Genomic DNA, 21974 nt, shown 5'->3' with positions numbered 1-21974 from the left:
ACCATTCTACTATACCATTCTACAGCTTTACCATTCTACTATACCATTCTACTATACCATTCTACATCTTTACCATTCTACTATACCATTCTACTATACCATTCTACAGCTTTACCATTCTACTATACCATTCTACTATACCATTCTACAGCTTTACCAATTCTACTATACCATTCTACTATACCATTCTACAGCTTTACCATTCTACTATACCATTCTACAGCTTTACCATTCTACAGCTTTACCATACTACAGCTTTACCATTCTACTATACCATTCTACTATACCATTCTACTATACCATTCTACTATACCATTCTACAGCTTTACCATTCTACTATACCATTCTACTTTACACGTCAACTATACCATTCTACTATACCATTCTACTATACCATTCTACAGCTTTACCATTCTACTATACCATTCTACAGCTTTACCATTCTACAGCTTTTACCATTCTACTATACCATTCTACAGCTTACCATTCTACAGCTTTACCATTCTACTATACCATTCCACAGCGTCACCATTCAACTATACCATTCTACTTTACAAGTCTACTATACCATTCTACAGCTGTACCATTCTACTATACCATTCTACTTTACAAGTCTACTATACCATTCTACAGCTTACCATTCTACAGCTTTACCATTCTACTATACCATTGTACTATACCATTCTACTATACCATTCTACTTTACAAGTCTACTATACCATTCTACAGCTTTACCATTCTACTATACCATTCTACTTTACACGTCTACTATACCATTCTACAGCTTTACCATTCTACTATACCATTCTACTTTACACGTCTACTATACCATTCTACTATACCATTCTACAGCTTTACCATTCTACTATACCATTCTACTATACCATTCTACTATACCATTCTACTTTACCATTCTACAGCCTTACCATTCTACTATACCATTCTACAGCTTTACCATTCTACAGCCTTACCATTCTACTATACCATTCTACTATACCATTCTACTATACCATTCTACTATACCATTCTACTTTACAAGTCTACTATACCATTCTACTATACCATTATACTTTACAAGTCTACTATACCATTCTACTATACCATTCTACTTTACCATTCTACTATACCATTCTACAGCCTTACCATTCTACTATACCATTCTACAGCTTTACCATTCTAAAATCATCAAAATTACCCCAGTCACAATATAACAACCATCTGAACGATGTTCTCTGAGCAGGTCTCAGAGAGAGAGATGAGGGATGGAGAGACAGAGATGAGGGCGGGGCAGGGAGGTACCCAGGGGATAACAAAGAAAGAGAGAGAGAGAGATGAGGGAGGGGCAGGGAGGTACCCAGGGGAAAACAGAGAGAGAGAGAGAGAGAGAGAGAGAGAGAGAGAGAGAGAGAGGCCACAATAAAAGGGGTGATGTCATCTCTCCAGAGCAGCGAATGAGAAGCTGGAAGGAGGGAGGAGAGACAGAGAGAAGGTTTGTGTTTTTCTCTATCACTGCAGCATTCTTGCAGAGCAGCCTAAACACGACTCTCAGCAGATAGACAGAGAGAAGAACCTGAAGACGCATTGGATAGGAGATAAAGAGAGGAAGACAGAAATAGAGTGAGAAGAAAGGGAGAGAGAGAAAGACAGCACCTCCAGAGGTAGGGAACTGGTGGAGAGATGGAGACAATGGCATCATCCCACCATGCTGGGTGTGTGTGTGTGTGTGTCAGACAGATACTGGTGTCGTGTGTATGTTTAAGTGTGTGTGTCTGGGATGTATTAGGTGTGGGCCTGTCTGTGACACCAGTCTGTTATTCAGTTCTGATATTAAAACACAGGTTAGTTGGTTATATGGATGACAGCTGACACATATATTTACCAACTGGGACTTACTCCACTATATTTATGGTGCTTTAGTTGGCTACATGGCTGACATATACAGTCACCAGCTGGGATGCTGGTGAAACACTATAACAGCACTTTCGTAGGTTAACGATTATTGTAGGAAATCTGTTTAACCAAGAGTATGGAGCGATTTCAGTGCCAACAGAAATTCTATTTGAATTGCATAATGTAGAATTTGTGTTAGGATATTGTATTTAATAATGTAGAATTTGTGTTAGGATATTGTATTTAATATTTTAGAATTTGTGAAGCACAAATTCAGTCATTGAAATCAAAAATTGAACTTGTATTTCATGATTTGAAACTGAATTGAATGAATAATGCATTCAGGTTTCAAATTCAATATTCATGTGATATTTATATATTTCAATATGGTAGATGTCATTTACAAGTTCAATAACGGCCTCTACCCCTGACCAAACCCAAACCCGGACGGCAGTGCCTTAGACCGCTGCGTCACTCGGGAGGCCAACTTGGCCCCTATAAGTAGTGCTTATGGAAGTATTATGAAGGTCTTATGGAGCCTTTATCAGCTGAACGTTCGTTAAAGTGGGACCCTATATTTTTAAGGGGACCAAGTTTAATTTTTTTGGGACACTCCCTTATAAAATGTCTTGCATGGCCTGTGAGCAGATTCTGCTTACATTCTGTTTTCACATGTCTAATGGTTAATTCTGTTGATCCAGCATGGTACACTCACATTTGTACAAAGCAGCCTTCACCGCGCTTACACATGTCTAACTTGTATCGATTATTCTTTCTACTTCAAAGAGAACAGTATAGGTACTGAGAATTATCAGATGACTGGAAAATCTCCAACATGACATGTTGCGCTGAAGGACGGCTTACTCTCTAAAGTGATGTTGTGTTAGCCACATGCACAGAAGGTCTGGTGGACCAACGCATCAAACTTATCCTTCATTAGTTAGGGTTAGATTTAAAAACGCATTTTAGGAAGATAATTTGTAGAAATTGGCAGGGTTTAGCCATAATTATAACTTTTTGACTGTGTTAAGTAGTGACTCCAATAGAATGTAATGGTCCCGCCCACTAAGACCAACTCTGAATGGTTGATGTCCGAGGCTGATATGAGCTGCCTGTTCAGTAGCCGATAATGTATGTTTGTTGTTTATTGTTTTTGTAAAGCACCAGTGACTCTGTACCGTAATACCCTGTATATAGCCTCCACATTGACTCTGTACCGTAATACCCTGTATATAGCCTCCACATTGACTCTGTACCGTAATACCCTGTATATAGCCTCCACATTGACTCTGTACCGTAATACCCTGTATATAGCCTCCACATTGACTCTGTACCGTAATACCCTGTATATAGCCTCCACTTTGACTCTGTACTGTAATACCCTGTATATAGCCTCCACATTGACTCTGTACCGTAACACCCTGTATATAGCCTTCACATTGACTCTGTACCATAATACCCTGTATATAGCCTCCACATTGACTCTGTACCGGTAACCCCTGTATATAGCCTCCACATTGACTCTGTACCGTAACACCCTGCATATAGCCTTCACATTGACTCTGTACCATAATACCCTGTATATAGCCTCCACATTGACTCTGTACCGTAACACCCTGTATATAGCCTCCACATTGACTCTGTATACCCCTGTATATAGCCTCCACATTGACTCTGACCGTCTGTATATAGCCTCCACATTGACTCAGTACTGTAATATCCTGTATATAGCCTCCACATTGACTCTGTACTGGTACCCCCTGTATATAACCTCCACATTGACTCTGTACCCCTCCACATTGACTCTGTACCGGTACCCCTGTATATAGCCTCCACATTGACTCTGTACCGGTACCCCCTGTATATAGGCTCCACATTGACTCTGTACCGTAATACCCTGTATATAGCCTCCACATTGACTCTGTACCGGTACCCCCTGTATATAGCCTCCACATTGACTCTGTACCGTAACACCCTGTATATAGCCTCCACATTGACTCTGTACCATAATACCCTGTATATAGCCTCCACATTGACACGGACTTCCGGCGCCGACAGAGATGGCCGCCTCGCTTCGCGTTCCTAGGAAACTATGCAGTTTTTTTTTTTTTTTATGTGTTATTTCTTACATTAGTACCCCAGGTCATCTTAGGTTTCATTACATACAGTCGAGAAGAACTACTGAATATAAGATCAGCGTCAACTCACCATCAGTACGACCAAGATATGTTTTCCGCGACGCGGATCCTGTGTTCTGCCTTACAAACAGGTCAACGGAATTGATTCCATGCAGCGACCCCAAAAAAAAACGACTTCGTAAAAGAGGGAAACGAGGCGGTCTTCTGGTCAGACTCCGGACACGGGCACATCGCGCACCACTCCCTAGCATTCTTCTTGCCAATGTCCAGTCTCTTGACAACAAGGTTGATGAAATCCGAGCAAGGGTAGCATTCCAGAGGGACATCAGAGACTGTAACGTTCTCTGCTTCACGGAAACATGGCTCACTGGGAAGACGCTATCCGGGGCGGTGCAGCCAACGGGTTTCTCCACGCATCGCGCCGACAGAAACAAACATCTTTCTGGTAAGAAGAGTGGCGGGGGCGTATGCCTCATGACTAACGAGACATGGTGTGATGAAAGAAACATACAGGAACTCAAATCCTTCTGTTCACCTGATTTAGAATTCCTCACAATCAAATGTAGACCGCATTACCTACCAAGAGAATTCTCTTCGATTATAATCACAGCCGTTTATATCCCTCCCCAAGCAGACACATCGATGGCTCTGAACGAACTTTATTTAACTCTTTGCAAACTGGAAACCATTTTTCCGGAGGCTGCATTCATTGTAGCTGGGGATTTTAACAAAGCTAATCTGAAAACAAGACTCCCTAAATTTTATCAGCATATCGATTGCGCAACCAGGGGTGGTAAAACCTTGGATCATTGTTACTCTAACTTCCGCGACGCATATAAGGCCCTGCCCCGCCCCCCTTTCGGAAAAGCTGACCACGACTCCATTTTGTTGATCCCTGCCTACAGACAGAAACTTAAACAAGAGGCTCCCACGCTGAGATCTGTCCAACCCTGGTCCGACCAAGCTGACTCCACACTCCAAGACTGCTTCCATCACGTGGACTGGGACATGTTTCGTATTGCGTCAGATAAAAATATTTACGAATACGCTGATTCGGTGTGCGAGTTCATTAGAACGTGCGTTGAAGATGTCGTTCCCATAGCAACGAAAACATTCCCTAACCAGAAACCGTGGATTGATGGCAGCATTCGCGTGAAACTGAAAGCGCGAACCACTGCTTTTAATCAGGGCAAGGTGTCTGGTAACATGACCGAATACAAACAGTGCAGCTATTCCCTCCGCAAGGCTATTAAACAAGCTAAGCGTCAGTACAGAGACAAAGTAGAATCTCAATTCAACGGCTCAGACACAAGAGGCATGTGGCAGGGTCTACAGTCAATCACGGACTACAAGAAGAAACCCAGCCCAGTCACGGACCAGGATGTCTTGCTCCCAGGCAGACTAAATAACTTTTTTGCCTGCTTTGAGGACTATACAGTGCCACTGCCACGGCCTGCTACGAAAACATGCGGTCTCTCCTTCACTGCAGCCGAGGTGAGTAAGACATTTAAACGTGTTAACCCTCGCAAGGCTGCAGGCCCAGATGGCATCCCCAGCCGCGTCCTCAGAGCATGCGCAGACCAGCTGGCCGGTGTGTTTACGGACATATTCAATCAATCCCTATACCAGTCTGCTGTTCCCACATGCTTCAAGAGGGCCACCATTGTTCCTGTTCCCAAGAAAGCTAAGGTAACTGAGCTAAACGACTACCGCCCCGTAGCACTCACTTCCGTCATCATGAAGTGCTTTGAAAGACTAGTCAAGGACCATATCACCTCCACCCTACCTGACACCCTAGACCCACTCCAATTTGCTTACCGCCCAAATAGGTCCACAGACGATGCAATCTCAACCACACTGCACACTGCCCTAACCCACCTGGACAAGAGGAATACCTATGTGAGAATGCTGTTCATCGACTACAGCTCGGCATTCAGCACCATAGTACCCTCCAAGCTCGTCATCAAGCTCGAGACCCTGCGTCTCGACCCCGCCCTGTGCAACTGGGTACTGGACTTCCTGACGGGCCGCCCCCAGGTGGTGAGGGTAGGCAACAACATCTCCTCCCCGCTGATCCTCAACACGGGGGCCCCACAAGGGTGCGTTCTGAGCCCTCTCCTGTACTCCCTGTTCACCCACGACTGCGTGGCCACGCACGCCTCCAACTCAATCATCAAGTTTGCGGACAACACAACAGTGGTAGGCTTGATTACCAACAACGACGAGACGGCCTACAGGGAGGAGGTGAGGGCCCTCGGAGTGTGGTGTCAGGAAAATAACCTCACACTCAACGTCAACAAAACTAAGGAGATGATTGTGGACTTCAGGAAACAGCAGAGGGAACACCCCCTATCGACATCGATGGAACAGTAGTGGAGAGGGTAGCAAGTTTTAAGTTCCTCGGCATACACATCACAGACAAACTGAATTGGTCCACTCACACTGACAGCGTCGTGAAGAAGGCGCAGCAGCGCCTCTTCAACCTCAGGAGGCTGAAGAAATTTGGCTTGTCACCAAAAGCACTCACAAACTTCTACAGATGCACAATCGAGAGCATCCTGGCGGGCTGTATCACCGCCTGGTACGGCAACTGCTCCGCCCTCAACCGTAAGGCTCTCCAGAGGGTAGTGAGGTCTGCACAACGCATCACCGGGGGCAAACTACCTGCCCTCCAGGACACCTACACCACCCGATGTTACAGGAAGGCCATAAAGATCATTAAGGACATCAACCACCCGAGCCACTGCCTGTTCACCCCGCTATCATCCAGAAGGCGAGGTCAGTACAGGTGCATCAAAGCTGGGACCGAGAGACTGAAAAACAGCTTCTATCTCAAGGCCATCAGACTGTTAAACAGCCACCACTAACATTGAGTGGCTGCTGCCAACACACTGTCATTGACACTGACCCAACTCCAGCCACTTTAATAATGGGAATTGATGGGAAATGATGTAAATATATCACTAGCCACTGTAAACAATGCTACCTTATATAATGTTACTTACCCTACATTATTCATCTCATATGCATACGTATATACTGTACTCTATATCCTCGACTGCATCCTTATGTAATACATGTATCACTAGCCACTTTAACTATGCCACTTTGTTTACTTTGTCTACATACTCATCTCATATGTATATACTGTAATCGATACCATCTACTGTATGCTGCCCTGTACCATCACTCATTCATATATCCTTATGTACATATTCTTTATCCCCTTACTGTTAGTTAGATTACTTGTTGGTTATCACTGCATTGTCGGAACTAGAAGCACAAGCATTTCGCTACACTCGCATTAACATCTGCTAACCATGTGTATGTGACAAATAAAATTTGATTTGATTTGATTTATAGCCTCCACATTGACTCTGTACCGGTACCCCCTGTACATAGCCTCCACATTGACTCTGCACCGGTACCCCCTGTATATAGCCTCCACATTGACTCTGTACCGGTACCCCCTGTATATAGCCTCCACATTGACTCTGTAGCGGTACCCCTGTATATAGCCTCCACATTGACTCTGTACCGGTGCCCCCTGTATATAGCCTCCACATTGACTCTGTACCCCCTGTATATAGCCTCCACATTGACTCTGTATCCCCTGTATATAGCCTCCACATTGACTCTGTACTGGTATCCCCTGTATATAGCCTCCAAATTGACTCTGTACCCCCTGTATATAGCCTCCACATTGACTCTGTACCCCCTGTATATACCCTCCACATTGACTCTGTACTGGTACCCCCTGTATATAGCCTCCACATTGACTCTGTACCGGTACCCCCTGTATATAGCCTCCATATTGACTCTGTACCGGTACCCCCTGTATATAGCCTCCACATTTACTCTGTACCGGTACCCCCTGTATAAAGCCTCCACATTGACTCTGTACCGGTACCCCCTGTATATAGCCTCCACATTGACTCTGTACCCCCTGTATATAGCCTCCACATTGACTCTGTACCGTAACACCCTGTATATAGCCTCCACATTGACTCTGTACCGGTACCCCCTGTATAAAGCCTCCACATTGACTCTGCACCGGTACCCCCTGTATATAGCCTCCACATTGACTCTGTACCGGTACCCCTGTATATAGCCTCCACATTGACTCTGTACCCCCTGTATATAGCCTCCACATTGACTCTGTACCGGTACCCCCTGTATATAGCCTCCACATTGACTCTGTATCGGTACCACCTGTATATAGCCTCCACATTGACTCTGTACCGGTACCCCCTGTATATAGCCTCCACATTGACTCTGTATCGGTACCACCTGTATATAGCCTCCACATTGACTCTGTACCGGTACCCACTGTATAAAGCCTCCACATTGACTCTGTACTGGTACCCCCTGTATATAGCCTCCACATTGACTCTGTACCGGTACCCACTGTATAAAGCCTCCACATTGACTCTGTACTGGTACCCCCTGTATATAGCCTCCACATTGACTCTGTACCGGTACCCCCTGTATATAGCCTCCACATTGACTCTGCACCGGTACCCCCTGTATATAGCCTCCACATTGACTCTGTACCGGTACCCCTGTATATAGCCTCCACATTGACTCTGTACCCCCTGTATATAGCCTCCACATTGACTCTGTACCGTAACACCCTTTATATAGCCTCCACATTGACTCTGTACCGGTACCCCCTGTATATAGCCTCCACATTGGCTCTGTATCGGTACCACCTGTATATAGCCTCCACATTGACTCTGTACCGGTACCCCCTGTATATAGCCTCCACATTGACTCTGTATCGGTACCACCTGTATATAGCCTCCACATTGACTCTGTACCAGTACCCACTGTATAAAGCCTCCACATTGACTCTGTACTGGTACCCCTGTATATAGCCTCCACATTGACTCTGTACCGGTACCCCCTGTATATAGCCTCCACATTGACTCTGTACCGGTACCCCTGTATATAGCCTCCACATTGACTCTGTACCGGTACCCCCTGAATATAGCCTCCACATTGACTCTGTACCGGTACCCCCTGTATATAGCCTCCACATTGACTCTGTACCGGTACCCCTGTATATAGCCTCCACATTGACTCTGGACCGTTACCCACTGTATATAGCCTCCACATTGACTCTGTACCGGTACCCCCTGTATATAGCCTCCACATTGACTCTGTATCGGTACCCCCTGTATATAGCCTCCACATTGACTCTGTACCGGTACCCCCTGTATATAGCCTCCACATTGACTCTGTACCCCCTGTATATAGCCTCCACATTGACTCTGTACCCCCTGTATATAGCCTCCACATTGACTCTGTACCGGTACCCCCTGTATATAGCCTCCACATTGACTCTGTACCGGTACCCCCTGTATATAGCCTCCACATTGACTCTGTACCCCCTGTATATAGCCTCCACATTGACTCTGTACCCACTGTATAAAGCCTCATTATTGGTATTTTTATTGTGTTTATTTTTTCTTTTTTTTACTTAAGTTTATTTGGTAAATACTTTAACTCTTCTTGAACTGCACTGAAGTGGCCAAATAACTCTTTAAAATGAAGCACATTAATCCGCATAAATAACTGGTGTAGAGCCTAACATGCATACAAATCACATTTTATAGGTCACTCTAGGGTTAGAAGGAAGAGAGGTCACACCTTAGGGATAGAAGGAAGAGAGGTCACACCTTAGGGATAGAAGGAAGAGAGTTCACACCTTAGGGATAGAAGGAAGAGAGGTCACACCTTAGGGATAGAAGGAAGAGAGTGCACACCTTAGGGATAGAAGGAAGAGAGGTCACACCTTAGGGATAGAAGGAAGAGAGGTCACATTAGGGATAGAAGGAAGAGAGGTCACACCTTAGGGATAGAAGGAAGAGAGGTCACCTTAGGGATAGAAGGAAGAGAGGTCACCTTAGGGATAGAAGGAAGAGAGGTCACCTTAGGGATAGAAGGGAGAGAGGTCACACCTTAGGGATAGAAGGAAGAGAGGTCACACCTTAGGGATAGAAGGAAGAGAGGTCACCTTAGGGATAGATGGAAGAGAGTCACACCTTAGGGATAAAGGAAGAGAGGTCACACCTTAGGGATAGAAGGAAGAGAGGTCACCTTAGGGATAGAAGGAAGAGAGGTCACCTTAGGGATAGAAGGAAGAGAGGTCACACCTTAGGGATAGAAGGAAGAGAGGTCACACCTTAGGGATAGAAGGAAGAGAGGTCACCTTAGGGATAGAAGGAAGAGAGGTCACACCTTAGGGATAGAAGGAAGAGAGGTCACACCTTAGGGATAGAAGGAAGAGAGGCCACCTTAGGGATAGAAGGAAGAGAGGTCACCTTAGGGATAGAAGGAAGAGAGGTCACCTTAGGGATAGAAGGAAGAGAGGTCACACCTTAGGGATAGAAGGAAGAGAGGTCACCTTAGGGATAGAAGGAAGAGAGGTCACCTTAGGGATAGAAGGAAGAGAGGTCACACCTTAGGGATAGAAGGAAGAGAGGTCACCTTAGGGATAGAAGGAAGAGAGGTCACCTTAGGGATAGAAGGAAGAGAGGTCACACCTTAGGGATAGAAGGAAGAGAGGTCACACCTTAGGGATAGAAGGAAGAGAGATCACCTTAGGGATAGAAGGAAGAGAGGCCACCTTAGGGATAGAAGGAAGAGGTCACCTTAGGGATAGAAGGAAGGGAGGTCACCTTAGGGATAGAAGGAAGGGAGGTCACCTTAGGGATAGAAGGAAGAGAGGTCGCCTTGGGGATAGAAGGAAGAGAGGTCACCTTAGGGATAGAAGGAAGAGAGGTCACGCCTTAGGGATAGAAGGAAGAGAGGTCACCTTAGGGATAGAAGGAAGAGAGGTCACACCTTAGGGATAGAAGGAAGAGAGGTCACCTTAGGGATAGAAGGAAGAGAGGTCACACCTTAGGGATAGAAGGAAGAGAGGTCACACCTTAGGGATAGAAGGAAGAGAGGCCACCTTAGGGATAGAAGGAAGAGAGGTCACCTTAGGGATAGAAGGAAGAGAGGTCACCTTAGGGATAGAAGGAAGAGAGGTCACACCTTAGGGGTAGAAGGAAGAGAGGTCACCTTAGGGATAGAAGGAAGAGAGGTCACCTTAGGTATAGTTGGAAGAGAGGTCACCTTAGGGATAGAAGGAAGAGAGGTCACCTTAGGGATAGAAGGAAGAGAGGTCACCTTAGGGATAGAAGGAAGAGAGTCACACCTTAGGGATAGAAGGAAGAGAGGTCACACCTTAGGGATAGAAGGAAGAGAGATCACCTTAGGGATAGAAGGAAGAGAGGCCACCTTAGGGATAGAAGGAAGAGAGGTCACCTTAGGGATAGAAGGAAGGGAGGTCACCTTAGGGATAGAAGGAAGGGAGGTCACCTTAGGGATAGAAGGAAGAGAGGTCACACCTTGGGGATAGAAGGAAGAGAGGTCACCTTAGGGATAGAAGGAAGAGAGGTCACACCTTAGGGATAGAAGGAAGAGAGGTCACCTTAGGGATAGAAGGAAGAGAGGTCACACCTTAGCGATAGAAGGAAGAGAGGTCACACATTAGGGATAGAAGGAAGAGAGGTCGCCTTAGGGATAGAAGGAAGAGAGATCACACCTTAGGGATAGAAGGAAGAGAGGTCACACTTTAGGGATAGAAGGAAGAGAGGTCACACCTTAGGGATAGAAGGAAGAGAGGCCACCTTAGGGATAGAAGGAAGAGAGGTCACACCTTGTGGATAGAAGGAAGAGAGTCACACCTTGTGGATAGAAGGAAGAGAGGTCACACCTTGTGGATAGAAGGAAGAGAGGTCACACCTTAGGGATAGAAGGAAGAGAGGTCCACCTTAGGGATAGAAGGAAGAGAGGTCACCTTAGGGATAGAAGGAAGAGAGGTCACCTTAGGGATAGAAGGAAGAGAGGTCACACCTTAGGGATAGAAGGAAGAGAGGTCGCCTTGGGGATAGAAGGAAGAGAGGTCACCTTAGGGATAGAAGGAAGAGAGGTCACGCCTTAGGGATAGAAGGAAGAGAGGTCACCTTAGGGATAGAAGGAAGAGAGGTCACGCCTTAGGGATAGAAGGAAGAGAGGTCACCTTAGGGATAGAAGGAGGAGAGGTCACCTTAGTGATAGAAGGAAGAGAGGCCACCTTAGGGATAGAAGGAAGAGAGGTCACACCTTGGGGATAGAAGGAAGAGAGGTCACACCTTAGCGATAGAAGGAAGAGAGGTCACACCTTAGGGATAGAAGGGAGAGAGGTGACCTTAGGGATAGAAGGAAGAGAGGTCACGCCTTAGGGATAGAAGGAAGAGAGATCACACCTTAGGGATAGAAGGAAGAGAGGTCACACCTTAGGGATAGAAGGAAGAGAGTTCACACCTTAGGGATAGAAGGAAGAGAGGTCACACCTTAGGGATAGAAGGAAGAGAGGTCACACCTTAGGGATAGAAGGAAGAGAGATCACACCTTAGGGATAGAAGGAAGAGAGATCACACCTTAGGGATAGAAGGAAGAGAGGTCACACCTTATGGATAGAAGGAAGAGGTCACACCTTAGGGATAGAAGGAAGAGAGGTCACACCTTAGGGATAGAAGGAAGAGAGGTCACACCTTAGGGATAGAAGGAAAAGAGGTCACACATTAGGGATAGAAGGAAGAGAGGTCACCTTAGGGATATAAGGAAGAGAGGTCACACCTTAGGGATAGAAGGAAGAGAGGTCACACCTTAGGGATAGAAGGAAGAGAGGTCATGCCTTAGGGATAGAAGGAAGAGAGTTCACACCTTAGGGATAGAAGGAAGAGAGGTCACACATTAGGGATAGAAGGAAGAGAGGTCGCCTTAGGGATAGAAGGAAGAGAGGTCACACCTTAGGGATAGAAGGAAGAGAGGTCACACCTTAGGGATAGAAGGAGGAGAGGTCACGCCTTAGGGATAGAAGGAAGAGAGTTCACACCTTAGGGATAGAAGGAAGAGAGGTCACACCTTAGGGATAGAAGGAAGAGAGGTCACACCTTAGGGATAGAAGGAAGAGAGGTCACACCTTAGGGATAGAAGGAAGAGAGGCCGCCTTAGGGATAGAAGGAAGAGAGATCACACCTTAGGGATAGAAGGAAGAGAGGTCATACCTTAGGGATAGAAGGAGGAGAGGAGGTCGCCCTGGGGATAGAAGGAAGAGAGGTCACACCTTAGGGATAGAAGGAAGAGAGATCACACCTTAGGGATAGAAGGAAGAGAGGTCGCCTTAGGGATAGAAGGAAGAGAGCTCACACCTTAGGGATAGAAGGAAGAGAGTTCACACCTTAGGGATAGAAGGAAGAGAGGTCACACCTTAGGGATAGAAGGAAGAGAGGTCACACCTTAGGGATAGAAGGAAGAGAGGTCACACCTTAGGGATAGAAGGAAGAGAGGTCACACCTTAGGGATAGAAGGAAGAGAGGTCACACCTTAGGGATAGAAGGAAGAGAGGTCACACCTTAGGGATAGAAGGAAGAGAGGTCACACATTAGGGATAGAAGGAAGAGAGATCACACCTTAGGGATAGAAGGAAGAGAGATCACACCTTAGGGATAGAAGGAAGAGAGGTCACACCTTATGGATAGAAGGAAGAGGTCACACCTTAGGGATAGAAGGAAGAGAGGTCACACCTTAGGGATAGAAGGAAGAGAGGTCACACCTTATGGATAGAAGGAAAAGAGGTCACACATTAGGGATAGAAGGAAGAGAGGTCGCCTTAGGGATATAAGGAAGAGAGGTCACACCTTAGGGATAGAAGGAAGAGAGGTCACACCTTAGGGATAGAAGGAAGAGAGGTCATGCCTTAGGGATAGAAGGAAGAGAGTTCACACCTTAGGGATAGAAGGAAGAGAGGTCACACATTAGGGATAGAAGGAAGAGAGGTCGCCTTAGGGATAGAAGGAAGAGAGGTCACACCTTAGGGATAGAAGGAAGAGAGGTCACACCTTAGGGATAGAAGGAGGAGAGGTCACGCCTTAGGGATAGAAGGAAGAGAGTTCACACCTTAGGGATAGAAGGAAGAGAGGTCACACCTTAGGGATAGAAGGAAGAGAGGTCACACCTTAGGGATAGAAGGAAGAGAGGTCACACCTTAGGGATAGAAGGAAGAGAGGCCGCCTTAGGGATAGAAGGAAGAGAGATCACACCTTAGGGATAGAAGGAAGAGAGGTCATACCTTAGGGATAGAAGGAGGAGAGGAGGTCGCCCTGGGGATAGAAGGAAGAGAGGTCACACCTTAGGGATAGAAGGAAGAGAGATCACACCTTAGGGATAGAAGGAAGAGAGGTCACACCTTAGGGATAGAAGGAAGAGAGCTCACACCTTAGGGATAGAAGGAAGAGAGGTCACACCTTAGGGATAGAAGGAAGAGAGTTCACACCTTAGGGATAGAAGGAAGAGAGGTCACACCTTAGGGATAGAAGGAAGAGAGGTCACACCTTAGGGATAGAAGGAAGAGAGGTCACACCTTAGGGATAGAAGGAAGAGAGGTCACACCTTAGGGATAGAAGGAGGAGAGGTCGCACCTTAGGGATAGAAGGAAGAGAGGTCACACCTTAGGGATAGAAGGAAGAGAGGTCACACATTAGGGATAGAAGGAAGAGAGGTCACACCTTAGGGATAGAAGGAAGAGAGATCACACCTTAGGGATAGAAGGAAGAGAGGTCACGCCTTAGGGGTAGAAGGAAGAGAGGTCACACCTTAGGGATAGAAGGAAGAGAGGTCACGCCTTAGGGATAGAAGGAAGAGAGGTCACCTTAGGGATAGAAGGAAGAGAGGTCGCCTTGGGGATAGAAGGAAGAGAGGTCGCCAAGGAGATAGAAGGAAGAGAGGCCACATTAGGGTTAGAAGGAAGAGAGGTCGCCAAGGGGATAGAAGGAAGAGAGGTCACGCCTTAGGGATAGAAGGAAGAGGGTCACACCTTAGGGATAGAAGGAAGAGGTCACTGTAGGGATTAGAAGGAAGAGAGGGAGAGGATCACCAGGAAGATAGAAGGAGATAGAAGGAAGAGAGGCCACATTAGGGTTAGAAGGAAGAGAGGTCGCCAAGGGGATAGAAGGAAGAGAGGCCACATTAGGGTTAGAAGGGACAGAAGGAGAGGTCACTGTAGGATTAGAAGGAAGAGAGGGAGAGGTCACCAGAGATAGAAGGGAGAGAAGGAGAGGTCACTTTAGGGTTAGAAGGGAGATCACTAGGGTTAGGTTTACAAGGAAGAGGGGGAGAGGTCACTAGGGTTAGGGTTAGGGTTAGAAGGAAGAGAAGGAGAGGTCACTAGGGTTAGGTTTACAAGGAAGAGGGGGAGAGGTCACTAGGGTTAGGGTTAGAAGGAAGAGAAGGAGAGGTCACTAGGGTTAGGGTTAGAAGGAAGAGAAGAGAAGGAGAGGTCACTAGGGTTAGGGTTAGAAGGAAGAGAAGAGAATAATAAAATATATGCCATTTAGCAGACGCTTTTATCCAAAGCGACTTACAGTCATGTGTGCATACATTCTACGTAGTTGGTCCCGGGGATCGAACCCACTACCCTTGCGTTACAAGCGCCATGCTCTACCAACTGAGCTACAGAAGGACCTCACAAGGAGAAGAGAAGGAGAGATCACTTGGGTTAGAAGGGAGAGAGGGAGATGTCACTAGGGTTAGAAGGGAGAGGTTACTTTAGGGTTAGAAGGAAGAGAATGAGAGGTCACTTTAGGGTTAGGGTGAGCAGGAAGAGAAGGAGAGGTCACTTGGGGTTAGGGTTACAAGGAAGAGGGGGAGAGGTCACTTTAGGGTTAGAAGGAAGAGAGTGAGAGGTCACTAGGGTTAGGGTTACAAGGAAGGGAAGGAGAGGTCACTTGGGTTAAGGTTAGAAGGGAGAGATCACTAGGGCTAGAAGGGAGAGAAGGAGAGGGCACTTTAGGGTTAGAAGGAAGAGAATGAGAGGTCACTAGGGTTAGGGTTAGAAGGAAGAGAGTGAGAGGTCACTTTAGGGTTAGAAGGGAGAGAAGGAGAGGTCACTTCAGGGTGAGAAGGGAGAGAAGGAGAGGTCACTTTAGGGCTAGAAGGGAGAGAGTGAGAGGTCACTAGGGCTAGGGTTAGAAGGAAGAGAGTGAGAGGTCACTAGGGTTAGAAGGGAGAGAAGGAGAGGTCACTTTAGGGTTAGAAGGATGAGAAGGAGAGGTCACTAGGGTTGGAAGGGAGAGAGGGAGAGGTCACTTTAGGGTTAGAAGGATGAGAAGGAGAGGTCACTTTAGGGTTAGAAGGGAGAGAAGGAGAGGTCACTTCAGGGTGAGAAGGGAGAGAAGGAGAGATCACTTTAGGGTTAGAAGGGAGAGAGTGAGAGGTCACTTGGGCTAGGGTTAGAAGGAAGAGAGTGAGAGGTCACTAGGGTTAGAAGGGAGAGAAGGAGATGTCACTTTAGGGTTAGAAGGATGAGAAGGAGAGGTCACTTCAGGGTGAGAAGGGAGAGAAGGAGAGGTCACTTTAGGGTTAGAAGGATGAGAAGGAGAGGTCACTTTAGGGTTAGAAGGATGAGAATGAGAGGTCACTTTAGGGTTAGAAGAATGAGAAGGAGAGGTCACTAAGGTTAGAAGGACGAGGTCACTTTAGGGTTAGAAGGGAGAGAAGGAGAGATCACTAGGGTTAGGGTTACAAGGAAGAGGGGGAGAGGTCACTAGGGTTAGAAGGAAGAGAAGGAGAGGTCACTAGGGTTAGAAGGGAGAGAAGGAGAGGTCACTTTAGGGTTAGAAGGATGAGAAGGAGAGATCACTTTAGGGTTAGAAGGACGAGGTCACTTTAGGGTTAGAAGGATGAGAAGGAGAGGTCACTTTAGGGTTAGAAGGAAGAGAGGGAGAGGTCACTAGGGTTAGAAGGGAGAGGTCACTTTAGGGTTAGACTTGAGAGGGGGAGAGGTCACTTTAGGGTTACAAGAAAGAGGGGGAGAGGTCACTTTAGGGTTAGAATTGAGAGGGGGAGAGGTCACTTTAGGGTTAGAATTGAGAGGGGGAGAGGTCACTTTAGGGTTAGAAGGAAGAGAAGGAGAGGGCACTTTACATCACTATGTTGGTGATTCCAAATTAAACCATGTGTCATACACAGGCGTTATTAGTCCTTGTCCATGAATATGTTGTTGGTCCTGGTCTGTGGCTGGAGTCAGTATGTTGGCAGCAGCCACTCAATGTTAGTGATGACTGTTTAACAGTCTGATGGCCTTGAGATAGAAGCTGTTTTTCAGTCTCTCGGTCCCAGCATTGATGCACCTATACTGCCCTCGCCTTCTGGATGATAGTGGGGTGAACAGGCAGTGGCTCGGGTGGTTGTTGTCCTTGATGATCTTTAAGGCCTTCCTGTGACATCGGGTGGTGTAGGTGTCCTGGAGGGCAGGTAGTTTGCCCCCGGTGATGCATTGTGCAGACCTCACTACCCTCTGGAGAGCCTTACGGATGTGGGCAGAGCTGCTGCGCCTTCTTCACCACGCTGTCTGTGTGGGTGGACCAATTCAGTTTGTCTGATGTGTACGCCGAGGATCTTGAAACTTACTATGGTGTTGAATTCTGAGCTGTAGTCGATGAACAGCATTCTCACATAGGTATTCCTCTTGTCCAGATGGGTTAGGGCAGTGTGCAGTGTGGTTGCGATTGCATTGTCTGTGGACCTATTTGGGCGGTAAGCAAAATGTAGTGTATCTAGGGTGACAGGTAGGGTGGAGGTGATATGGTCCTTGACTAGTCTCTCAAAGCACTTCATGATGACGGAAGTGAGTGCTACCGGGCGGTAGTCGTTTAGCTCAGTTACCTTAGCTTTCTTGGGAACAGGAACAATAGTGGCCCTCTTGAAGCATGTGGCCCTCTTGAAGCATTATTTTACTAGGCAAGTCAGTTAAGAACAAATTCTTATTTTCAATGACGGCCTAGGAACAGGGGGTTAACTGCCTGTTCAGGGGCAGAACGACAGATTTGTACCTTGTTAGCTCGGGGATTCGAACTTGCAACCTTTTGGTTACAAGTCCAACACTCTAACCACTAGGCTACCCTGCCACACCAGCCAGCTGGTCTGCGTATGCTCTGAGGACGCGGCTGGGGATGCTGTCTGGGCCTGCAGCCCTGCAAGGGTAACACATTTAAATGTTTTACTCACATCGACTGCAGTGAAGAAGAGTCCGCAGGTTTTGGTAGCAGGCCGTGTCAGTGGCACTGTATTGTCCTCAAAGCGGGCAAAGAAGTTGTATCCGTGATTGACTGTAAACACTGCCACATACCTCTTGGGTCTGAGCCGTTGAATTGAGACTTTAATTTGTCTCTATACTGACACTTAGCTTGTTTGATTGCCTTGGAGGGAATAGCTACACTGTTTGTATTCGGTCATGTTTACAGTCACCTTGCCCTGATTAAAAGCAGTGGTTTGCACTTTCAGTTTCGCGCGAATGCTGCCATCGGTTTCTGGTTTGGGAATGTTTTAATAGTTGCTGTGGGTACGACATCGCAGATGCACTTGCTAATAAACTCGCTCACCGACACAGCGTAATCGTCAATGTTGTTGTTTTACGCAATGTGGAACATATCCCAATCCACGTGATCGAAGCAGTCTTGAAGCGTGGAATCAGATTGGTCGGACCAGCTTTGAACAGACCTGAGCGCGGGAGCTTCCTGTTTTCATTTCTGTCTATAGGCTGGGAGCAACAAAATGGAGTCGTGGTCAGCTTTTTTGGTCCTGGTCCAGCCAGGTGTTGTTGGTCCTGGTCCAGCCAGGTGTTGTTGGTCCTGGTCCATCAATATGTTGTTGGTCCTGGTCCATCCAGGTGTTGTTGGTCCTGGTCCATCCAGGTGTTGTTGGTCCTGGTCCATCCAGGTGTTGTTGGTCCTGGTCCATCCAGGTGTTGTTGGTCCTGGTTCATCCAGGTGTTGTTGGTCCTGGTCCATCCAGGTGTTGTTGGTCCTGGTCCATCAATATGTTGTTGGTCCTGGTCCATCCAGGTGTTGTTGGTCCTGGTCCATCCAGGTGTTGTTGGTCCTGGTCCATCCAGGTGTTGTTGGTCCTGGTCCATCCAGGTGTTGTTGGTCCTGGTCCATCCAGGTGTTGTTGGTCCTGGTCCATCCAGGTGTTGTTGGTCCTGGTTCATCAATATGTTGTTGGTCCTAGTCCATCCAGTTGTTCCTGGTTCAATATGGTCCTGGTCCATCCAGGTGTTGTGGTCCTGGTCCAGCCAGGTGTTGTTGGTCCTGGTCCATCCAGGTGTTGTTGTCCTGGTCCATCCAGGTGTTGTTGGTCCTGGTCCATCCAGGTGTTGTTGGTCCTGGTTCATCAATATGTTGTTGGTCCTGGTCCATCCAGGTGTTGTGGTCCTGGTCCATCCAGGTGGTCCTGGTCCATCCAGGTGTTGTTGGTCCTGGTCCATCCAGGTGTTGTTGGTCCTGGTCCAGCCAGGTGTTGTTCCTGGTTCATCAATATGTTGTTGGTCCTGGTCCATCCAGGTGGTCCATCCAGGTGTTGGTCCTGGTCCTGGTCCATCCAGGTGTTGTTGGTCCTGGTCCATCAATATGTTGTTGGTCCTGGTCCAGCCAGGTGTTGTTGGTCCTGGTCCAGCCAGGTGTTGTTGGTCCTGGTCCATCCAGGTGTTGGAAGATCACATCAGTGACTCAACCCACTCAGGTGATGCACCCCTCCCAGGGACGGTATGAAAGAGCCCCAGTAAGCCAGTGACTCAGCCCCTGTATTAGGGTTAGAGGCAGAGAATCCCAGTGGAAAGAGGGGAACCGGCCAGGCAGAGACAGCAAGGGCGGTTCGTTGCTCCAGAGCTTTTCCGTTCACCTTCCCACTCCTGGGCCAGACTACACTCAATCATATGACCCACTGAAGAGATGAGTCTTCAGTAAAGACTTAAAGGGTGAGACCTAGTTTGCGTCTCTCACATGGGTAGGCAGACCGTTCCATAAAAATGGAGCTCTATAGGAGAAAGCCCTGCCTCCAGCTGTTTGCTTAGAAATTCTAGGGACAATTAGGAGGCCTGCGTCTTGTGACCGTAGCGTACGTGTAGGTATGTACGGCAGGACCAAATCAGAGAGATAGGTCGGAGCAAGCCCATGTAATGCTTTGGAGGTTAGCAGTAAAACCTTGAAATCAGCCCTTGCTTTGACAGGAAGCCAGTGTAGAGAGGCTAGCACTGGAGTAATATGATCAAATTTTTTGGTTCTAGTCAGGATTCTAGCAGCCGTGTTTAGCACGGAATTAAGTTTGTTTAGTGCTTTATCCGGGTAGCCGGAAAGTAGAGCATTGCAGTAGTCTAACCTAGAAGTGACAAAAGCATGGATTAATTTTTCTGCATCATTTTTGGACAGAACGTTTCTGATTTTTGCAATGTTACGTAGATGGAAAAAAGCTGTCCTTGAAATGGTCTTGATATGTTCTTCAAAAGAGAGATCAGGGTCCAGAGTAATGCCGAGGTCCTTCACAATTTTATTTGAGACGACTGTACAACCATTAAGATTAATTGTCAGATTCAACAGAAGATCTCTTTGTTTCTTGGGACCTAGAACAAGCATCTCTGTTTTGTCCAAGTTTAATAGTAGAAAGTTTGCAGCCATCCACTTCCTTATGTCTGAAACACATGCTTCTAGCGTGGGCAATTTTGGGGCTTCACCATGTTTCATTGAAATGTACAGCTGTGTGTCATCCGCATAGCAGTGAAAGTTAACATTATGATTTCGAATGACATCCCAAGAGGTAAAATATATAGTGAAAACAATAGTGGTCCTAAAAATGGAACCTTGAGGAACACCAACATTTACAGTTGATTTGTCAGAGGACAAACCATTCACAGAGACAAACTGATATCTTTCTGACAGATAAGATCTAAACCAGGCCAGAACTTGTCCGTTCTAAACCAGGCCAGAACTTGTCCGTTCGTATACATTGTTTGTCTTCAGGAAGGCAGTGAGTTGCTGCGCAACAGCCTTTTCTAAAATTTTTGAGAGGAATGGAAGATTCGATATCGGCCAATAGTTTTTCAATTTTTCTGGGTCAAGGTTTGGATTTTTCAAGAGAGGGTGTTGGTCCAGTGGTTCATCAATATGGTCCACCTGGTCCATCCAGGTGTTGTTGGTCCTGGTCCATCCAGGTGTTGTTGGTCCTGGTTCATCCAGGTGTTGTTGGTCCTGGTCCATCAATATGTTGTTGGTCCTGGTTCATCCAGGTGTTGTTGGTCCTGGTCCATCAATATGTTGTTGGTCCTGGTCCATCCAGGTGTTGTTGGTCCTGGTCCAGCCAGGTGTTGTTGGTCCTGGTCCATCCAGGTGTTGGTCCTGGTCCATCCAGGTGTTGTTGGTCCTGGTCCATCAATATGTTGTTGGTCCTGGTCCATCCAGTCCTGTTCCATCTAGGTGTTGGTCCTGGTCCATCCAGGTGTTGGTCCTGGTCCATCCAGGTGTTGTTGGTCCTGGTTCATCCAGGTGTTGGTCCTGGTCCATCAATATGTTGTTGGTCCTGGTGTTACACAGACCTCTGTGAAAAGGGAACGCAACACCCTGCTACAACTCAACTCCCCATGGAGTAAAAGAGGTTTGGGACTGTAGGTGCGAGTAAGGATGACAAGACAGAGAGAGTGGTACCGTTTACAAGGAATTTATTCAGTCACAAGGTAATATGGGGAAAAGGGGCTGGACGGAACCAAAGCAAAGAAAGTAAATCTCAAAGCCCCCATCTCCTATTTTACCTGCCTAACCAATACTTACCTAATTTAGCACCACCTGGAGCCCTAACCAAAATACAGGGGGTGGTCCGCCCAGATCTTACCTAGTGTGCCTAGACAGTGAATATACAATGGGTATATGTATGCCCACGGGCCTCTTGCCTAAGCACTCCCAAGGTGCCTTCCCCTTCCCCCCTGGGAACAAATGAAACAGAATATTAAACAATTTCATAAACAAACTAAGAAACAAAGGACATCAAATAAGCTCTATCTGATAATGCAACAAACTAACACAG

At 46.8% G+C, this 21974-nt stretch overlaps 1 protein-coding gene across 3 annotated transcripts in view; it reads left to right on the top strand.

The window, feature by feature from the left end:
• Positions 1–1379: 1379 nt before the first annotated feature.
• Positions 1380–21974, top strand: part of LOC118379354 (neural cell adhesion molecule L1.1-like) — a 118045-nt gene continuing 97450 nt past the window's right edge. For 2 of the 3 annotated variants that reach the window (XM_052506707.1, XM_052506705.1), the window contains exon 1: positions 1502–1658. The gene's annotated coding sequence lies outside the window, so the exon portion shown is untranslated. The other variant, XM_052506706.1, reaches the window with a different exon arrangement.

This window comes from Oncorhynchus keta, unplaced genomic scaffold, assembly GCF_023373465.1.
Source record: "Oncorhynchus keta strain PuntledgeMale-10-30-2019 unplaced genomic scaffold, Oket_V2 Un_contig_2736_pilon_pilon, whole genome shotgun sequence".
Classification (NCBI taxonomy): Eukaryota; Metazoa; Chordata; class Actinopteri; order Salmoniformes; family Salmonidae; genus Oncorhynchus; species Oncorhynchus keta.
This window is presented reverse-complemented; position numbering and strand designations above follow the sequence as displayed.